Raw genomic sequence first — 16,686 nt, 5'->3', positions numbered from 1 at the left:
TGTCAATCTGACCAACTCTTAACTGCTGCTATTTAAGGTTTGGGGGATGTAAAATAATCCAGAAATGTGCCGATATTCCAGGTGTGTGCGGATTTGAATCAGAAATAAATTACAATTGACAATTCACTTACGTAAATTGTAAGATGCTATTAATATGAGTATTTATGGTAATCCTGATGAATAGCTAACAGACAGAGAATAGTGAACTTCTAACAAATAATGCATTAAATCAAAATGAGGCTACAAATGAACAGCACGTAACTAACATTACACAACAACAAAACACACAATACAAACCCTATTCTCTGTATACATGGTGTAATAATTAGCCTATGCCAGCAACCAGACTGTGTACGCAGTGGTGGTTTGTGCGCGTTTTGTGCGTGGACGTTACTTGGTTTAAAAAAAGACCAATTCAAGCGCTCCAATAAATATTTCACATAATTAAATTGATAACTTGATCCATTCATCTAACACTGTCAGTACTGGGACTTTGTTAGTCAGTAAATAAATACATGGATCAGCAAATGCTTTAGCCAGAATGACTACGTTTGCAAGGACACCAGAAAGTGCCTTATTGCGAGAAAGCAGCGTTACAGTTTACATGTACTGTATAAGCGGCACAGCCTTTAATCCTGTATACATGCAGCTCGGTCAGTAGCAAGGCTCGACAACAAGGACTGCCCGATGGCCCTGGGCCAGTGTGAGAAAGATTCGGGCCAGTTGCTAGAACTGTCACTTGCCCGATCGGGCCAGTGCTGCATTTATAACATTAGTGCAAGCAAACAAAAAGCGAGAGAGCACAAAAATTACACGGAGTCTTCTAACCGAGGAGCGAGCAGGAGTATATTTATCTCACAAAGACACGCAAATGCATAATATACTGGACATGCCAAGGCACAGTCGTGTGCACGCACAAGATCGTGCAGACACCGAGCGCACTCTCCTAGCACTGTCCTCACTCTTTTCCAAGTGTCTTAGCAGCAGCTATTACCAATGTGTAGAAAATAGCAAGAAAAAAACCCACTTAATGAATTTCGTAGTGGGATTTAACATCTTGTGCAACACTTTTAAATATCCCCGCACATTCCGTGTTCACAGTGCGTGAAATCCCCACATTTTTTGTTTTTACATGTTGGTGAAAATTTGTAATCCACACATTGGAACACAAATCAACAGTTTCTTTCTATAGGACTGAAAATCCATGTCTCTCCATGCATATGTCTCATCATCATCTCTCTCCGTGCAGCGTAGACTGTTTAACATGCATGTGCTCTCGTAAAGGGAAAGAGCGCTAGTTTTATTCCCACTGTAAAAAAACAAACACATTTTCTCTCATTAATTCGCCTTTAGAGATGAAGCGCCGAATGAGACGTAATAAACTTTGTTAAACCCCAGTTATACACGTGTCTGGAAATCATGATCTGCTCAATATCCATAATGTAAGTATACATTTAATTAGGTAATGTTTGAAAACGTAAACATTAATTCGATATGATAATGCCGTTTGATATGAAAAGAAGCAAAATCACTATGGCTATTAGGCTATTATTATCAGAGCTGTTCTGCTGCAGGGTGAAGATGAATATTTGAAACAGTCTACTTCATATCATCCTCATAAAACACCTGTTACATGTCTAATTTCTGGACCATACAGGCATTTTTGTTTTTGTTCTTTGTGTATCAGTCAGTGTTGGTCTTGTTTGGGTTGTCTGATTTCATGTTCTATACACATTGTTAATTCACAGATTAGGCTTAATGTCTACCTACTGTATATTACACATCACAACCGATTTATTAGCAAGTCTGTTCTCTAAGCCAATAATCAGATCTTTAACTCTGTGAAAGCATGACAGCATGACTAAACGGGTGACCGAAAACCCATCATCTCCTCCACTCTTGGCTAAAAAACATGTGTAAATGGCAGGACGGCTGAGGTTAATATGATGTATTTATGAATTTATATCTGTAAAGCGCATATATGGGATTACATAAGGCATAAATAATATCTTGCAAATTATAAATGTGATTCAATTTTGGGGGACAATGCCCAATTCCCAATTTTCCCAAAGTCCTCATGGTGGCGTAGTGACTCGCCTCAATCTGGGGGTGTGGAGGACGAATCTCAGTTGCCTCCGTGTCTGAGACCATCAATCTGCACATCTTATCACGTAGCGTTGAGCTGCGGAGACGTAGCGCGTGTGGAGGCCCACGCTATTCTCCACGGCATCCACGCACAACTCACCACACGCCCCACCGAGAGCGAGAACCACATTATAATGGTGGTTACCATGAGGAGGTTACCCCATGTGACTCCCCCCTCCCTAGCAACCAGGCCAATTTGGTTGCTAAGGAGACCTGGCTGGAGTCAATCAGCACGCCCTGGATTTGAACTTGCGACTCAGCGGAATTGCACTGCAATAGTGGGATTTCACTCTTACGTAAAACTCTCGAGCGCATATATGTGAATGTGAGGTACCATCGATATTTTACATTGGTGTGTATAACTGGGTATAATTTATAGTGTATGTGCTCTTCCCATCCCCCCCCCCCCCCCAAGTGTCGCATTTCCCAAGTGTTGCGTTAACATTCTTTTTTCAGATAAAAAATAAATAAATAACAATTATAAGTACACAGACTACATTACGGCCCTTCTCTTCAGTCACTTGTTCCCAGCAAAACGTGATGCAATCATGTGCTGACTTGCATTATGTTCTTGGCAGATACCTTTAACATACTTTAACAGGTAGTTAGAGGACAGTTCATCCAAAATTTAATTTCTGTCATTATTCACCCTCAAGTCTGCATGAATTTGCCTCTTCCATAGAACAACAAAGGACCCTTTGTCTATTATCAAAGACCCTGATAATAATGATGGCTATTATAACTACATTAAGAAATTACATATATTACGCCTACAACTGTATTATAATAACTAATAATAACTATATTAATATTATTATTATACCCAATTAATATATCTCTAATAATTAAAAAAAACACGGCATTGCCATGAAATCTGGTTAAACCCTCAAGATGATCTCATCTCCGCATCGAACTACAAAAACCTGGTGTCATAGGGTTGTTTAAGATTTATATAGGAACTTGTAGTGAACAATGAAAGTGAATTTGGAGTGATGTAAATCCATCAGCGCACGTTACCAAACCGTAACCAACGCAACACATTTGTTATTCTGTGCACGAGATGAAATTCATGAAGCGGCACAGAACAGCCTCAAATATGGTCAGAACAGTGCTCCACATGAACATCACGTACAGACTGTTTGATTAAATCATATCACAGCCCTTTGCAGTTTAATATTTACATAAGGCCATATCTTGAATTCTATTTTATTTCGCTGGATCGTTCAGCACTACACAATGCAATAGAAATAAGTGTTGTTTTTGCGTTATTTCACGCACGTGCTAATTTGATCTCATCACATTCAATTCAAACTGCAAGCTCACAACTTGGGTATCTTCTTTTGCCATGGCGCTGGAGATTCAGTGGAGGTGGAGCGCCGCTGCTGAGATTCCTGTCTTTCTGCCCCCAAATTTAAGACATCTTTAAGACTTTTGATGAATCATTTAATATATTTAAGACTTTTTATGACCTTAAATTGTGGAAAACTGAATTTAAGACATTAAGACTTTAAGGATCCGCGGGAACCCTGATTTAGAAAGTAGAGTAGAGAAAGTACGAGTGAAAAAAGTGCATACACTATCAATTATATCCATTTATACACACCAATGCAAAATATCGACAGTCCCTCACGCTTTCTCAAAAAACCTGGAATAAATTGTTTTCTTAAGTGCATGTAAATGTGGTCACTGACTGATTGGTCCAATGGTAAAGTTTTCGCCTCAGCAGGCAGTCAAAGTTTCTCAGCCGCAAGCAAATAAATCACAACAAATTGTCGGCGGTAATTCCACTATTGCTGCGATAATAATATTTTGATTTTCCTGGTTATCGGTCAATAACATATTGGCCGCCGATACATCGTGCATCTCTAAATTATTGTATGTGGTCAATCAACATAATGCCACAAATATTTCAATGTGGATTGAGCTAAACTTCTTCAAAGTTTTCAAAGTCTGTCATTGTGAAAGACAGTTGACATTTTACACTTCCGTAAAGTTGTATGCCCAAACATAAAAATGAAATCTTTTGTAAACTAAACTCCAGTGTCAGTGTCCTACACAAGCTTTCATATCCTTCACCATCTCCATAAAACCCCCATTATTCAATAGCACACAAACACATTCCACAGCAATCGCCTGTCATCTCCACGGCAACTGAGCTTGGCTGTTACTATGGGAATGAATATGGGGGTATGTCCGATGGTTCAGGAGGGAGGCCCTGTTTCCAAGGCAGTCTGACCTTTAATCACCCCACCACATATGAAAGCCGATATTTTAAACTATTTTAAGAAATACAGCTATTTTTGTATGCATTTATGTAACGTCTGCAAAGTTTTAAACTATTTTATTATTGCTCTTTCCTGAGTTAAGGCAGTGACACTTCAATTTGATTATCTAAATGAAGAGCCACCACTGTTGTCTATTTTTTGCTCGTCTTTCTCCCATTTCAGTCTTGTAATAAGATTCATGTGAGACAGAGACAGACAGCATTTCTTTGAGGACAAACAAATACACACAAACACATGCTCTGCCTCATTCTTAGTGTATGTGTGGCCAGTCAGGAGTTGTTTACAGAGCTGATAAGGCCATCAGGGACACCATTTGTCCAGGACAGATTTGGAAAACGTGTCCCCTATCAGTCTGAAGAGTGGGTGTCAGTCTTCCTTATGTTAGTAACATTCCCTCAGGGTTCACACAATGATGTGCATTGAGAATTTAAGCTGACAATTAATACCAAGAGATGCTTTTCGTACATAGTTTTGAAGTATTAGGTCTAATGAGCCCTTCAAGTGGAATCGGAAATATCGTAATCAGGAGTTCCGAGCACTTTATTGTTCAAGCGATGTCCTATATTCAAAGTGGAAACTCAGAATTCTAAATGATACTGAATAGAGTATCCGGAACTAAAAATCCCATTAATTTATCCCATAGACCAGTGTTTCTCAATCCTGTCCTGGAATACCACAAACTTACACAATCTGGATGTCTCCCTTATTTGACATACTCAAGATTAATGAGCTAATCAGTAGAATCAGGTGTGTTGGATAAAGAAGACATCCAAAATGTGTTGTGTTAGTGGTACTCCAGGAAAGGATTAAGAAACACTGCCATAGACAAATTGATTTTCAACAATAACTTATAAAGTAAACCTTTAAATACAAGACCTACCATGAGCTCAGAGGTTGTTCAACGATGGTATATGCTTCCGTTGAAGCCATCCGTCTGCGTTATTTCAAATTAATTGTTTAAAAATCGTGTTTGATAGCAGAATTCATGGTTAACTACATTACCTATGGTGCAGCAGAGAAAGATCCACCAATCAGAGAACCGGGACCAACAAAATCCCTTAAAACGTGCCTTGGAGCGACCACCTGCTCCCATGAAGCACTGTGAATGACGTAATTGAGTCGGTGTCTCACTTTACCCTTAAACTACTTATTTTGCAATAAACGTAAAATACATTGTTTCTATAGTTATAATCAACCACCTAAAATCAATAGTTTTATATATTCCCATCATTTTTTATTCAATGACATCATTCGCAGTGCTTCATGGGATTGTAAGTTTGTGCCCTCACAAAAGATGTTAAGTACACAGCCTCGTACCTTTGTCTTTTATGTCCGATTTTCAAATAATGTTTTGCCTCAAAACAAAGTTTGTGATTCTTCTCGGAGCTGGTTGGTTTGGTTCGATTCATGGCTTACAAGTAAAGGATTTTATAAAAAGTCTATGGAAGAAATGAATGGGGAAAATACTTCCGGAACCCATAAGCCTGAAAAGTGGGCGGGCACTGTTGCACTCTTTCAACGTTGGAAGGGGCGTGTCCACATGAAAGACGATAGTAAACAATGATTTTGTAAAGTTATTTCAATAATATTAATTTGTTATATATGACAGTCAACTAATGACTCACCCTTCACAGTTTGTTTTATGCAATTTATAAATAATTTGTTAAATACCATGCATTAATTAACCATATAGGTCGTGTAAAAGTGATGCAGGTGTTTTCATTTATGCTTATTCACTGGTACAACAGGGGATAAACATTATTTTATTTTTTTGGCCATTGTGTATTGTGTATTTGTTTAAGTTTGGCATATTCTTTCATTTTTGGTTTTCCACTTGAATCCCAGGGCTACCTGAACAGCATTAAACCATTAAACATGACACATGGTACACAGCAGCAGACAATTTTTCATTAATTTGGGAACGCTCATAAAGCACTTTAACTACAGGTGTGATAAGCACTACTCCAATCGGGAGTGAAAAAATTTAATTATGGTTAAAAAAATTAAAAAGACAATAATCATGTTTATGTTGGATGCCATGCGAGAAGCAGACGAGTGAGCCATGAGCTCTGCACACTTTGCTAGTGTTTTAATTATTTTCATGTTATAATCCGGGATTCGATACACCCAGTTACATATTTGCTCTTTGAGGTAAACATGGCAAAGAAGTCAAAATCCTCAGACTCTGGAGACATTAAAAGACACTTACGTGCTCAAACTGAAACCTCTGATGGCCCTGTGAGCCGGGGACTCGATTTGGAAAGCGTGACGGGAGAAGAAATCCAGCGTCAACTGTCCAACATCTCGGTGATGCTGACGAAGGTTGTTGCTGACTTGGAGGATCTCGCTGTAATATGTCGATCGATTACGGTGTATTTCTTGTTCCCAGACTTTGCAAATTCGACAAGAGAGATACGCGATCGGTTCAAGGAATGTAAGAAACTGTTACATCAATGGAAGATCGCTTTTGCATTTACATTGATTTTTCCGGCCAAACTGAGAATAGACACCAAGGACGGTCGCAAAGTATTTTTATGCCCCAAGCAGGCACTGGCTTTTATAGAATCTATGGGTGAGTAAACCATTGCATGTTTCTCTTGTAAGTGGACTGACTCGCTGTTCAGTGACTCGACTGTCTAAGGAAGCTGGGCACCATTTTTGTTTCTTTTTGCGATGGCTCCGCCTAGCGGCTGGAGTTTGTTTTGTGGCATGACACTTCTTCAAGAAACTTTTGCATTGACGGAAGATCGCTTTTACACTGAAGTTCCCAGCTATGGATAACTGCAAAATATCTACATGCTCACAAAGAGGATGTCTTTTATAGAGTTGATGGATTAAGTCATGGTGTATTTTTATTTTTTTTACACGGCCTCCGAGTGAATTTGACTCGCTACAGGGACCTTTTGAGTTTAGAGGGATTGATGCCAGTTGCCGTTGTTGTGTACGGGGTTAATGTGCACGTTTTTCTTTTTTTGGTTTGTTTTGTTCAGGGGGGAAGTTCGGGGTTTGATTGTTGCACTAATGGGGAATGTGGTCTGTATAATCTTGTTTTTGACACACAATTTTTTTATTATATCAATATGTCAAATGTTAATATGAGTAAGGTTCTCTCTCTCCACATGGAATGTGAATGGGTTGGGGGACCCCATAAAAAGAAGGTAGATTATTTATTTTCTTAAGCGTAAGAAATATGATATAGTGTTTCTTCAAGAAACGCATCTTTCCCCGCAGGAAGCTGAAAAATTTGGGAAGATATGGGGTGGACATATTTTCTTTAGTGCTGGCTCAAGTAAGTGTAGTGGAGTCATTATACTGATAAATAAACATCTATAATTCAAATGTCTAAAATGTAAAAAGATAAATTAGGAAGAGTCATTATTGTTTTAGGAGAAATTCAGGAGCAAATGTTGATTTTGGCTAATATTTACGCACCTAACTCTGATGATCAGGGATTTTTTATAGATCTTGAAGGGATGTTGCAAGCCGCTGGCACCCCTCATGATATAATATTGGGAGGAGACTTTAATCTTTTGATGGACTCAGTCCTTGATCATAGTGAAGCAAAAATATGTAAGCCCCCTAGAGCAATTGGAAACATCTTAGTCTCAGATCACACCCTGGTGAGTTTAGAGATGTTGGCACATACAGAGAACAATAAATCATATAGTTGGCGCTTTAATGTATCCCTTTTGCAAAATCCTGATTTCCAACAAATGTTAAAGACTGAAATCAATGTTTATATTTAGACTAACTGGTCCTCAATATCCTCAGTGGGCGTGACTTGGGAGGCAATTAAGGCAGTTCTTAGGGGTCGGATCATACAGTATGCCTCATTCACCAAAAAATCCAAAGCACGTGAACTCGTGGAGTTGGAAGGGAATATTAAAAGTGCAGGGGCGGAGCTGAAGCGCCGAATGTCGTCTGATGGCCTCAGAGAATTGACCCGATTGAAATACAGATATAATACTATTTTGTCGCGGAAAGTGGAGTTTTGGCTATTCAGGGCAAGACAGTCATATTTTGAGTCGGGGGACAAAGCAGGGAAGCTTTTGACTAGATATATAAAGCAGAGAGAGTCCTTTTCTACCATTCCCTCAGTGAAATCTGCTGGTGGTGAAATATTTACCTCAGCCATTGTTATGAATAATGCTATCTTGATCTCTATAGTTCCGCATCTTCGTCTACTGATGAAGATATTAGAATTGGTCTAATGAATTCCTAGATTGACTACTGAGCAAAAAAATTATCTTGATTCTGAGATGACCTTGGAGGAGCTTGGCGAGTTAATTAAGGCCCTGCCTACTGGCAAGGCTCCGGGGCCAGACGAGTTTGCCGCTGAATTTTTTAGATGTTATGCTACAGAATTGGCTCCACTTTTGTTAGAAGTTTATACGGAATCATTAAAGAATGGAAAGCTTCCTCCAACCATGACACAAGTCCGGATCAGCCCGATTCTTAAAAAGGACAAAGATCCAAGTGAGTTACCATCCGATTTCCCTGATCCAGCTAGATGTCAAAATGTTGTCAAACACTTTTGCTAACCGATTAAGTTACGACACCTCTTATACATATAGATCAGGTGGGGTTTATTCGGGGCTGTAGCTCTTCTGATAACATTAGGCGTTTCATCAATATTATGTGGTCAGTGGCGAATGATCGGACTCCAGTCGCTGCCATCTCACTTGACGCCGAAAAGGCGTTTGATATGGTAGAATGGGATTATCTTTTTAAGATTTGGGAAATATATGGGTCCGGGAGTACATTTATTGGTTGGATTAAGTTACTTTATAGACACCCAGTAGCGGCGGTACAAACAAATGGACTAATTTCAGATAATTTTACTTTGAATAGGGGCACTCGGCAGGGTTGCCCTCTTTCCCCATTATTGTTCTGTCTTGCCCTGGAGGATGATTTTCCAGGGGTGGTGGCGGGAGGTATGGCGCATAAACTTTTGCTTTACACAGATGATATTTTATTATTCATCTCTGACCCTTCTAGATCTATGCCTTGCCTCCACAGAATTATTAATTCCTTTTCTAAATTTTCAGGATATAATTCAATCAAAAGTCAATTGGTCTAAATCCGAAGCTTTGGCTCTGACAGTGTACTGCCCAGTAACAGCTTTCCAGCCAGGCGCTTTTGCGGCTGGAAAGCCTGCAGTATGTAAACCTCTGTGCTGGACAAACATCTTTGGCCACTGCGTTTTAGTTTATTCAGCGTCTGGTCCAGGAGCGCTGTTTTGTAGATGCTATATAAAGTTTATCAACATTTAAAAATGCATCTCGAAGTGAATTTTGAATTTAAATTTGACCGCCTTACAAATGCATGCCACTGGAACGTTAATATACATTGCAGAATCTGTGTCATTTAGAAATGAGATTGCTATCTTTTAACGATTAATCATGCAGCTCTATTATATTGTATTGAGAAAAAATGCCTTCATTTCTGAATTAACTGTACATTTAATAAATAAACAAAGGTAATGCAATTCATGGATTCAAAAGTATTTATTAAATTATTGAAGCATTAAAAACGAGTTCATGTAGTATTTAGGTACATATTATTTCTTAAACATGTTGCCTGCCATGAAGAGAGAGAATAAATCAGGCATTTACTTTATGCTTTCTTTTGAGAAGATAAATACTGTGGCATATTTTTCACCCAATTTGGAATGCCCAATTCCCAATGCGCTTTTAAGTCCTCGTGATCGCGTAGTGATTCGCCTCAATCCGGGTGGCGGAGGATGAATCCCAGTTGCCTCCGCGTCTGAGATCGCCAACCCACGCATCTTATCACGTGGCTTGTTGAGCGCGTTGCCACGGAGACACAGCGCGTGTGGAGGCTTCACGCCATCCACGCTCAACTCACCACGCGCCCCACTGAGAACGAACCACATTATAGCGACCATGAGGAGGTTACCCCATGTGACTCTACCCTCCCTAGCAACCGGGCCAATTTGGCTGCTTAAGAGACCTGGCTGGAGTCACTCAGCACGCCCTGGGATTCGAACTAGCGAACTCCAGGTGTGGTAGCCAACGTCTTTTACGACTGAGCTACCCAGGCCCCTATTGTGGCATATTTAGATGCTCTGTACTGAAAAAATAATACAATTAATAAATAACTGCTTGCTTGACCAACACAAAATGGGTGCTGTTTTAAGCTTATAATCTTTAGTTTACTATGCATTTAGGCAAAATAACCAACTCTAAATAGGCACTTTTTTAAATCTGCTGACAAATAAGAAGTGTTTCATTTCATAACTTATTAAATATGATTACTGTACACAATTCCATCAAATATATGGTCAAAAAAATCATACAGATTGGAAAGGTCTTGAGTAGAATACGAAAAGTATTGTTTCACTTACATACCAGATATATACTGAGTAAAATCCCCCGAGTTTAAGTTGTAAACAGATGTGTCTTTTGATGCATTTTCATATAAAACAAAATATAAAAACAGCAGATGGTCACAAACAAAACAAAAACAATGTGACATGATCACTGATCAGTGGATATATATAAATGCATTTCATTGGCTCTGTACCTGTACTCTGCACAATGACAATAAAGTCGAATCTAATCTAATATATTATGATGCATAGATAAAATAATCTTGGAGAAAATGTGAATCTACCTCAAATAATTTTGTCATGTTGGGGGTGATCTCTGGTAACACAGTGGACCAATCACAGCTCTTGTGGTCTGAGTCGACACGATGCGCAGTTACATTTTTGAAGAGGTGCACGTCAGCCTGCGTAGGTTCGATGCAGAGGTATAAATCGACCTTAATGCTGCCTTTACGTGCTATCTGAATTATCCTACATCTCACTTCTAAAGCTGTAATTATGAGCACTTCATGTAGGCCTGTCACGATAACTACTTTTGTTGGACGATATATTGTCCCAGAAATAATTGTGATAAACAATATTATTGTCATTTTAAGACCATTTTATGCCACTGATGCAATGATAACATAATAGCATAATAATGCAAGCACATCCTTTCAAAGAGCAATGAACTTTTAATTCTTAAGAATATTCAGATATTGGAATCGGAATGTCAAAAAAAATTAAAGTCGGGAAGGCCCCTCTCCACCTCCAACTGCGGTTTCTGTTCCCAACTTGGAAAACTGGATGAGATGGTTATGTTTTAGATGAGCTTTTAGGTTAGTTGTATTGCCACTTTTCGTTGATAATGTTTTTAAACAAAGTCGACATACCGGCTCGTTCACGTTAATGAATTAATGTTTAAGCTCTTCTCTCTCGTTCGGCTTAAAGCCAAAATGTTCCCACACCGGAGCTGTGTAATGCAGCTTTGAAACCAAGTCCATTTGAACTTATTCTTCCAAACTTTCTGGCTGGAATTATGCAGTCGTTAGGAAAAATACCTCGAGTAACACGGCAGGGCTCGACATTAAGCACTGTCATGTGCTTGTCCTTCAGACAAGTAAATTGGTCATTCACTTGTCCGCGTAAAAAAGTTACTTGGAAAAAAAAGGACATAAGAAAAAATAAAAGAAAAGCCTCCATAATCATCATTTACACCTGATAGGGATTAAGAACACATTGCAGAAAGACGGTAAATCATTACTCACCCTCAAGCCTGTATGAATTTCTCTCTTCTGAGGGACACAAAATTAGATTTTTGGTAGAATGTTAGTCACAGTCACTATTCACTGTCACTGCATCTTTTTTTTCTTCCATAAAATAAAAATGGAACCTAGAACTGAAACTAACATTCTCCCTAACATCTCCTTTGAGTTCCACGGAAGATAGAACGTCAGACCGGTTTGGAACAACATAAAGGCGAGTAATGATGACAGAATTTTTGGTAACAATTTACAATAAGGTTCACTAACACTAGATAATGCATTAGCTATCATGAACTAACAATGAACAATATTTTACAGCATTTATCAATCTTAATGTTAATTACTAAAAAAAATAAAAAATACAATTGTTCATTGTTAGTTCATAGTGCATGAACTAAGGTTAACATATACAACTTTGTATTTTAATGTATGAAAATGTACTGTATGTTGGAATTAACATTAACCAAGATTAATAAATTATATAAAAGTGGTGTTTATTGTTAGCTCACGTTAACTATCGTTAAAAAATGGAACCTTTTTGTAAAGTATTACCAAATTTTCATTTTTGGGTAAATCATCTCTTTGAGAGTACAAGTCAATTCTCACCAGTTGCATTAAAAACTTTACTCGCCGAGCTACCCAGGCCCCCCCGTTATTGAGATTTTAATCGGGCTACTTGTCCGGTCAGGAAAGTAAAATTCTCTTTAGCTTGCCCATTCAAAATTTACACGTGTTTCTGGACAAGCGTTAATGTCGAGCCCTGCACATAATCTTCACCTGTCACCGTCCGCTGTGTGTGTGTGTGTGGAGCTGCCTGAGCCCCGCCTCCGACACAGAGAGCAGATGAGAGGACAGAAGCAGCGCGACTGGCTAAAATGTTGGTGACATTCATTCTTATGTAAACAAACACGCATGTAAACACAATGGGCGATATCGAGGTCAGCAAACATGATCGAGGTCATGTCCATATATCGTACGATAAGTCGATAACGTAATTATCGTGACAGGCCTAACTTCACGTTCAAGTGCTTTGGTGTCGGAAACATGGAGAATGACAGGCTCATATACGCATATTTATTGGGGAACTTGTATTTTGACTCCATAATACATGCTAGCCAAGTGGCAGACAATGATGGAATTTCAGTCAAATAAATGCTATTTTCTCTGTGTAAAAATGTACAATAACAATCAAATAGTTCCTGATATACATAAATGTATATGACTGAAACATTAAGTGATAATATGGTAGCTGAATTTAGAAAAACTTATAAAACTATCATTCACTATTGAAACTGTACTCTCCTTCTACATGTTGAATGTTTACATCTCCTTCCAACTCAGGAATCAAAATGACCTCAGAGTTTCCCCAGTCCGTAATTACGACTTGAGGGGGCGTTCATTCATGTGCAACTTCAGAGTAGGCAACTCGTATTTACAATAATTCCGATAGCACGTGAAGGCAGCATTATCCTGGCTAGCAAACATTATGTTTTTCAAACATTCCATTTTAGTTGTGGGAATGTTAAAATGTATTTTTTTTTTTTTTTAGGTAGAACATTATCAGCATAACAATGCTACAAATGTTCTTTCAACTTTATTAAAGGAGTAGTTCACCCAAAAATGACAATGGTGATTCTGTCATAATTATTTATCACCCTCATGCCATACCAAACCCATACGACTTTCTTTAAGCAGAATGGAGAAATGATGGAGAGAAACTTTCCAAAATTATATGCCTTCAGAATACTTGGAATATGTACACAAGTAGTAGAGAGAATTTTAAGCAAACTTTTTTAAACGTTTCATATAAGGTGGGTGCACAGGCAATAAAAAACAGGTAATACTGGCCGATTTGAACAATATTACAAAGATTTGGAGACCGATATGTTGCGCATACCTTTATAAAATCTACTAGGCTACTTATCTGTTCTCAGTACAAAAAAACATTTACAGCATCACAAGACCACCATTAGCATCAGAAGACAGACCTAAATAAAAACCTCAACACCTCAATATGTCCATGATTCCAGAATAAGAATCCACTATATTGCACAAAAACAATCACATTTAAATGCAGGATAAGTTTTGCACCCAAATTTTAAAGCTACAGAAGTTCTTACATTCCGTGTAAATACTGTATATTTGGCAGCTGCAGCATTGTGTGTGAAGGTTAGGCGTGGCAGCTATGATTTATGAAATACTGGTCCCAGGTGTGTTCTGCCTGGATATACGGTTACACATTATTACAGGTCTCATCTGACCCATTTAAACAAGACAGTTGAACACACACACACTTAGTCTCAAAGACATATTAAAGGCACTAAATGAGAGTAATTGGAGAAGATTAAAAGTGAGTTTCCAACACATTGCTTTTGTGGATGAATTTAAAAATAATAAAACGCATACAAATCTATAATGACTTCAAAAAGTGCTTTTAAATGCGAGTTTATTGAATGTTCCCAGCCTGTGCTCGGGTTACGGTCGCCTAGGCGACGGCGCAGGGAACATTTGAGCTCAACGCGAGGGCCATAGAGCCTCGAGTTGACGGCGTCAGTCGCCGCCTCGTGACGTGCGCCACACTTCCGCCGTAGCGCCTAGGAGAGTCCGAGCCTTTCGGGCCTCAATGCGACCACTCTCGACGTAACACAGTAATCCAAATACAACGCTTAAACAAGACTAAAAGTTAATTAAATTATTTTTTGTCATGTTTAAGTATACATGTTGTAAAAAGTGGCTACAACAAAACAAAAATGAGACGCCGTGTGAAACGTTGAAATGAGAAGCCGTGTGAAACGAGAGCGAGTGTTTCTGCAGCGGTTTAGAAATACAACTACGATAAAATATTTATAAAGCATGCATGCAATGCAACATATGATTTTTTTTTTTTTTTTTAAATGATGGACGTAAAAAGCTGGATCAAAGTTGACCGTTTACATTTTTTCTGATGAAAACCAATATAAGCGATCAGACAATTTGGCTAAAAACCTCTACGAGTCTAAAAATTACATGTATCGGACGATGAAATGATTCGTACTTTTCATTTAGTCAAACAATCATTCATTAGCCAAACAGCAACTGATGAATACATATTAAGAGTAATGTCCGATTCGTCAACGAATCGTTCTTTTGAACTGTTTTCTTTTTTTCTTTTCAATGAACCGATTCGCAATACGTTCGTAAATCACTTGATTCTATGGTGGGTTATATGTTGGAACCATAATCATAACCACATGCGACACAGTCAAAATAATCTAATCGAAACATAGATAAACAAGAGTAATAACATAAAATAAGGACTTTACTACAAAATACCACATAGAATGCAACACGGTGCAATGTGAATGATGACTCAAATGGTTCATCGGAGTGAACCGGCTAAACAAACCGATTCGCTGTAGGGGCTCAGACTTGCCAAGGCCAAATTTTACTTAATTGAGCCACAACCAGAAAACCCAAGACTTAATTTCCATCTAGAACTGTTTATTGGTAAATAGAAAAGAGATCTTATACAGAAAGCGTCTGCGACGAAAATCGGGCGGACATTTTCTTTACAACGAGTGTTTTGACGATCTTTGAACACAAAGGAGAGTCCGAGAGAAGCTCTGAAACAAACCAAACCCAACAACCCTTCATGCAAAGCTCAGTTTATGGAAAACAAAGCCTTAAAGATCCTTTCTCCAAAAAATGCATCGCGACGATAGACGCATACACGATGCCTCTACTTTAAAGCTTTAATTCATCGCCAGACTGAATATAACACTGTCCTATTTGAAATTCATCCACCTGATATTTTAAAGAGATAATATTCAAAACTAGACAATATTTGATATTATCTATTCATACCGCACCTCCCGAGATACATGCAGCGATCACTTTCACTTATCTCTTATCTCCTATCGTATCGTATCTCTTTTCATCAGAACTTAAATCCAAACGATAAGAGATGTTAAATCCTCTTTTCTTCATAAACTCACAGTTTGCAGATGAGTAAAACAGTCCTCTTCTTGTTTTAAAAGCGTCCCGGATCAATAAATAAGTGATATGTTCTCTAGCCTGAGGGCTCTGCTCCTCGTCTATTTTTCTTCTCTGAAACTCACATATTTCCGTCTCCATTCAAACCTGAGTCGATTCACTCCCCGAATGAACGCCCGACCCGACCTCCCCCATGTTCCTGCTCCGCCTCCCGAGTCCTTCACTCTCCACCCTCACGCACTACCACACACAGTGGCCCGAAAAAGTATTTGGACACTAAAGTCATACTTAAATGTTTCATTGATTAAAAAAAAAAACAAAAAAACCAAACGCTGCTTATTGTCTGCAAATGTCGTTTAAACTTTTAGTAAAAAACAAATTTTCAAGAAAACATTTCACAAATAAAGTTTGAAGTGAGTAGTCTATGTCTCAGAGTAGGTTTAGATCAAGGAGCTCTAAAATACTGGTTTAGCTATTTATTGAAAGTCAATTTTAGACACAAACAAACGGCAACAAACATAAGATTGAATATTTCCACTATTACTGCACAGGAGACAAAGATACTTTTCATTTAAAGGGATAGTTCACCCAAAAATGAAAATTATCTAATCATTTACTCACCCTCATGCCATCCCAGATGTGTGACTTTCTTCTGCTGAACACAAACGAAGATTTTTAGAGGAATATTTCA

The 16,686-nt window shown here is 38.4% G+C and overlaps 1 protein-coding gene across 1 annotated transcript in view; it reads right to left on the bottom strand.

Moving 5' to 3' along the window:
• The window catches only part of vangl2 (VANGL planar cell polarity protein 2), a 45,536-nt gene extending 29,370 nt beyond the window's left edge, over nucleotides 1-16,166 (bottom strand). The window contains exon 1 of the mRNA XM_051718980.1: nucleotides 15,998-16,166. The gene's annotated coding sequence lies outside the window, so the exon portion shown is untranslated. The remainder of the gene's footprint in view (nucleotides 1-15,997) is intronic.
• Nucleotides 16,167-16,686: the final 520 nt, after the last annotated feature.

Source organism: Myxocyprinus asiaticus, chromosome 2 (genome assembly GCF_019703515.2).
Source record: "Myxocyprinus asiaticus isolate MX2 ecotype Aquarium Trade chromosome 2, UBuf_Myxa_2, whole genome shotgun sequence".
NCBI classification, from domain to species: Eukaryota; Metazoa; Chordata; class Actinopteri; order Cypriniformes; family Catostomidae; genus Myxocyprinus; species Myxocyprinus asiaticus.
This window is presented reverse-complemented; position numbering and strand designations above follow the sequence as displayed.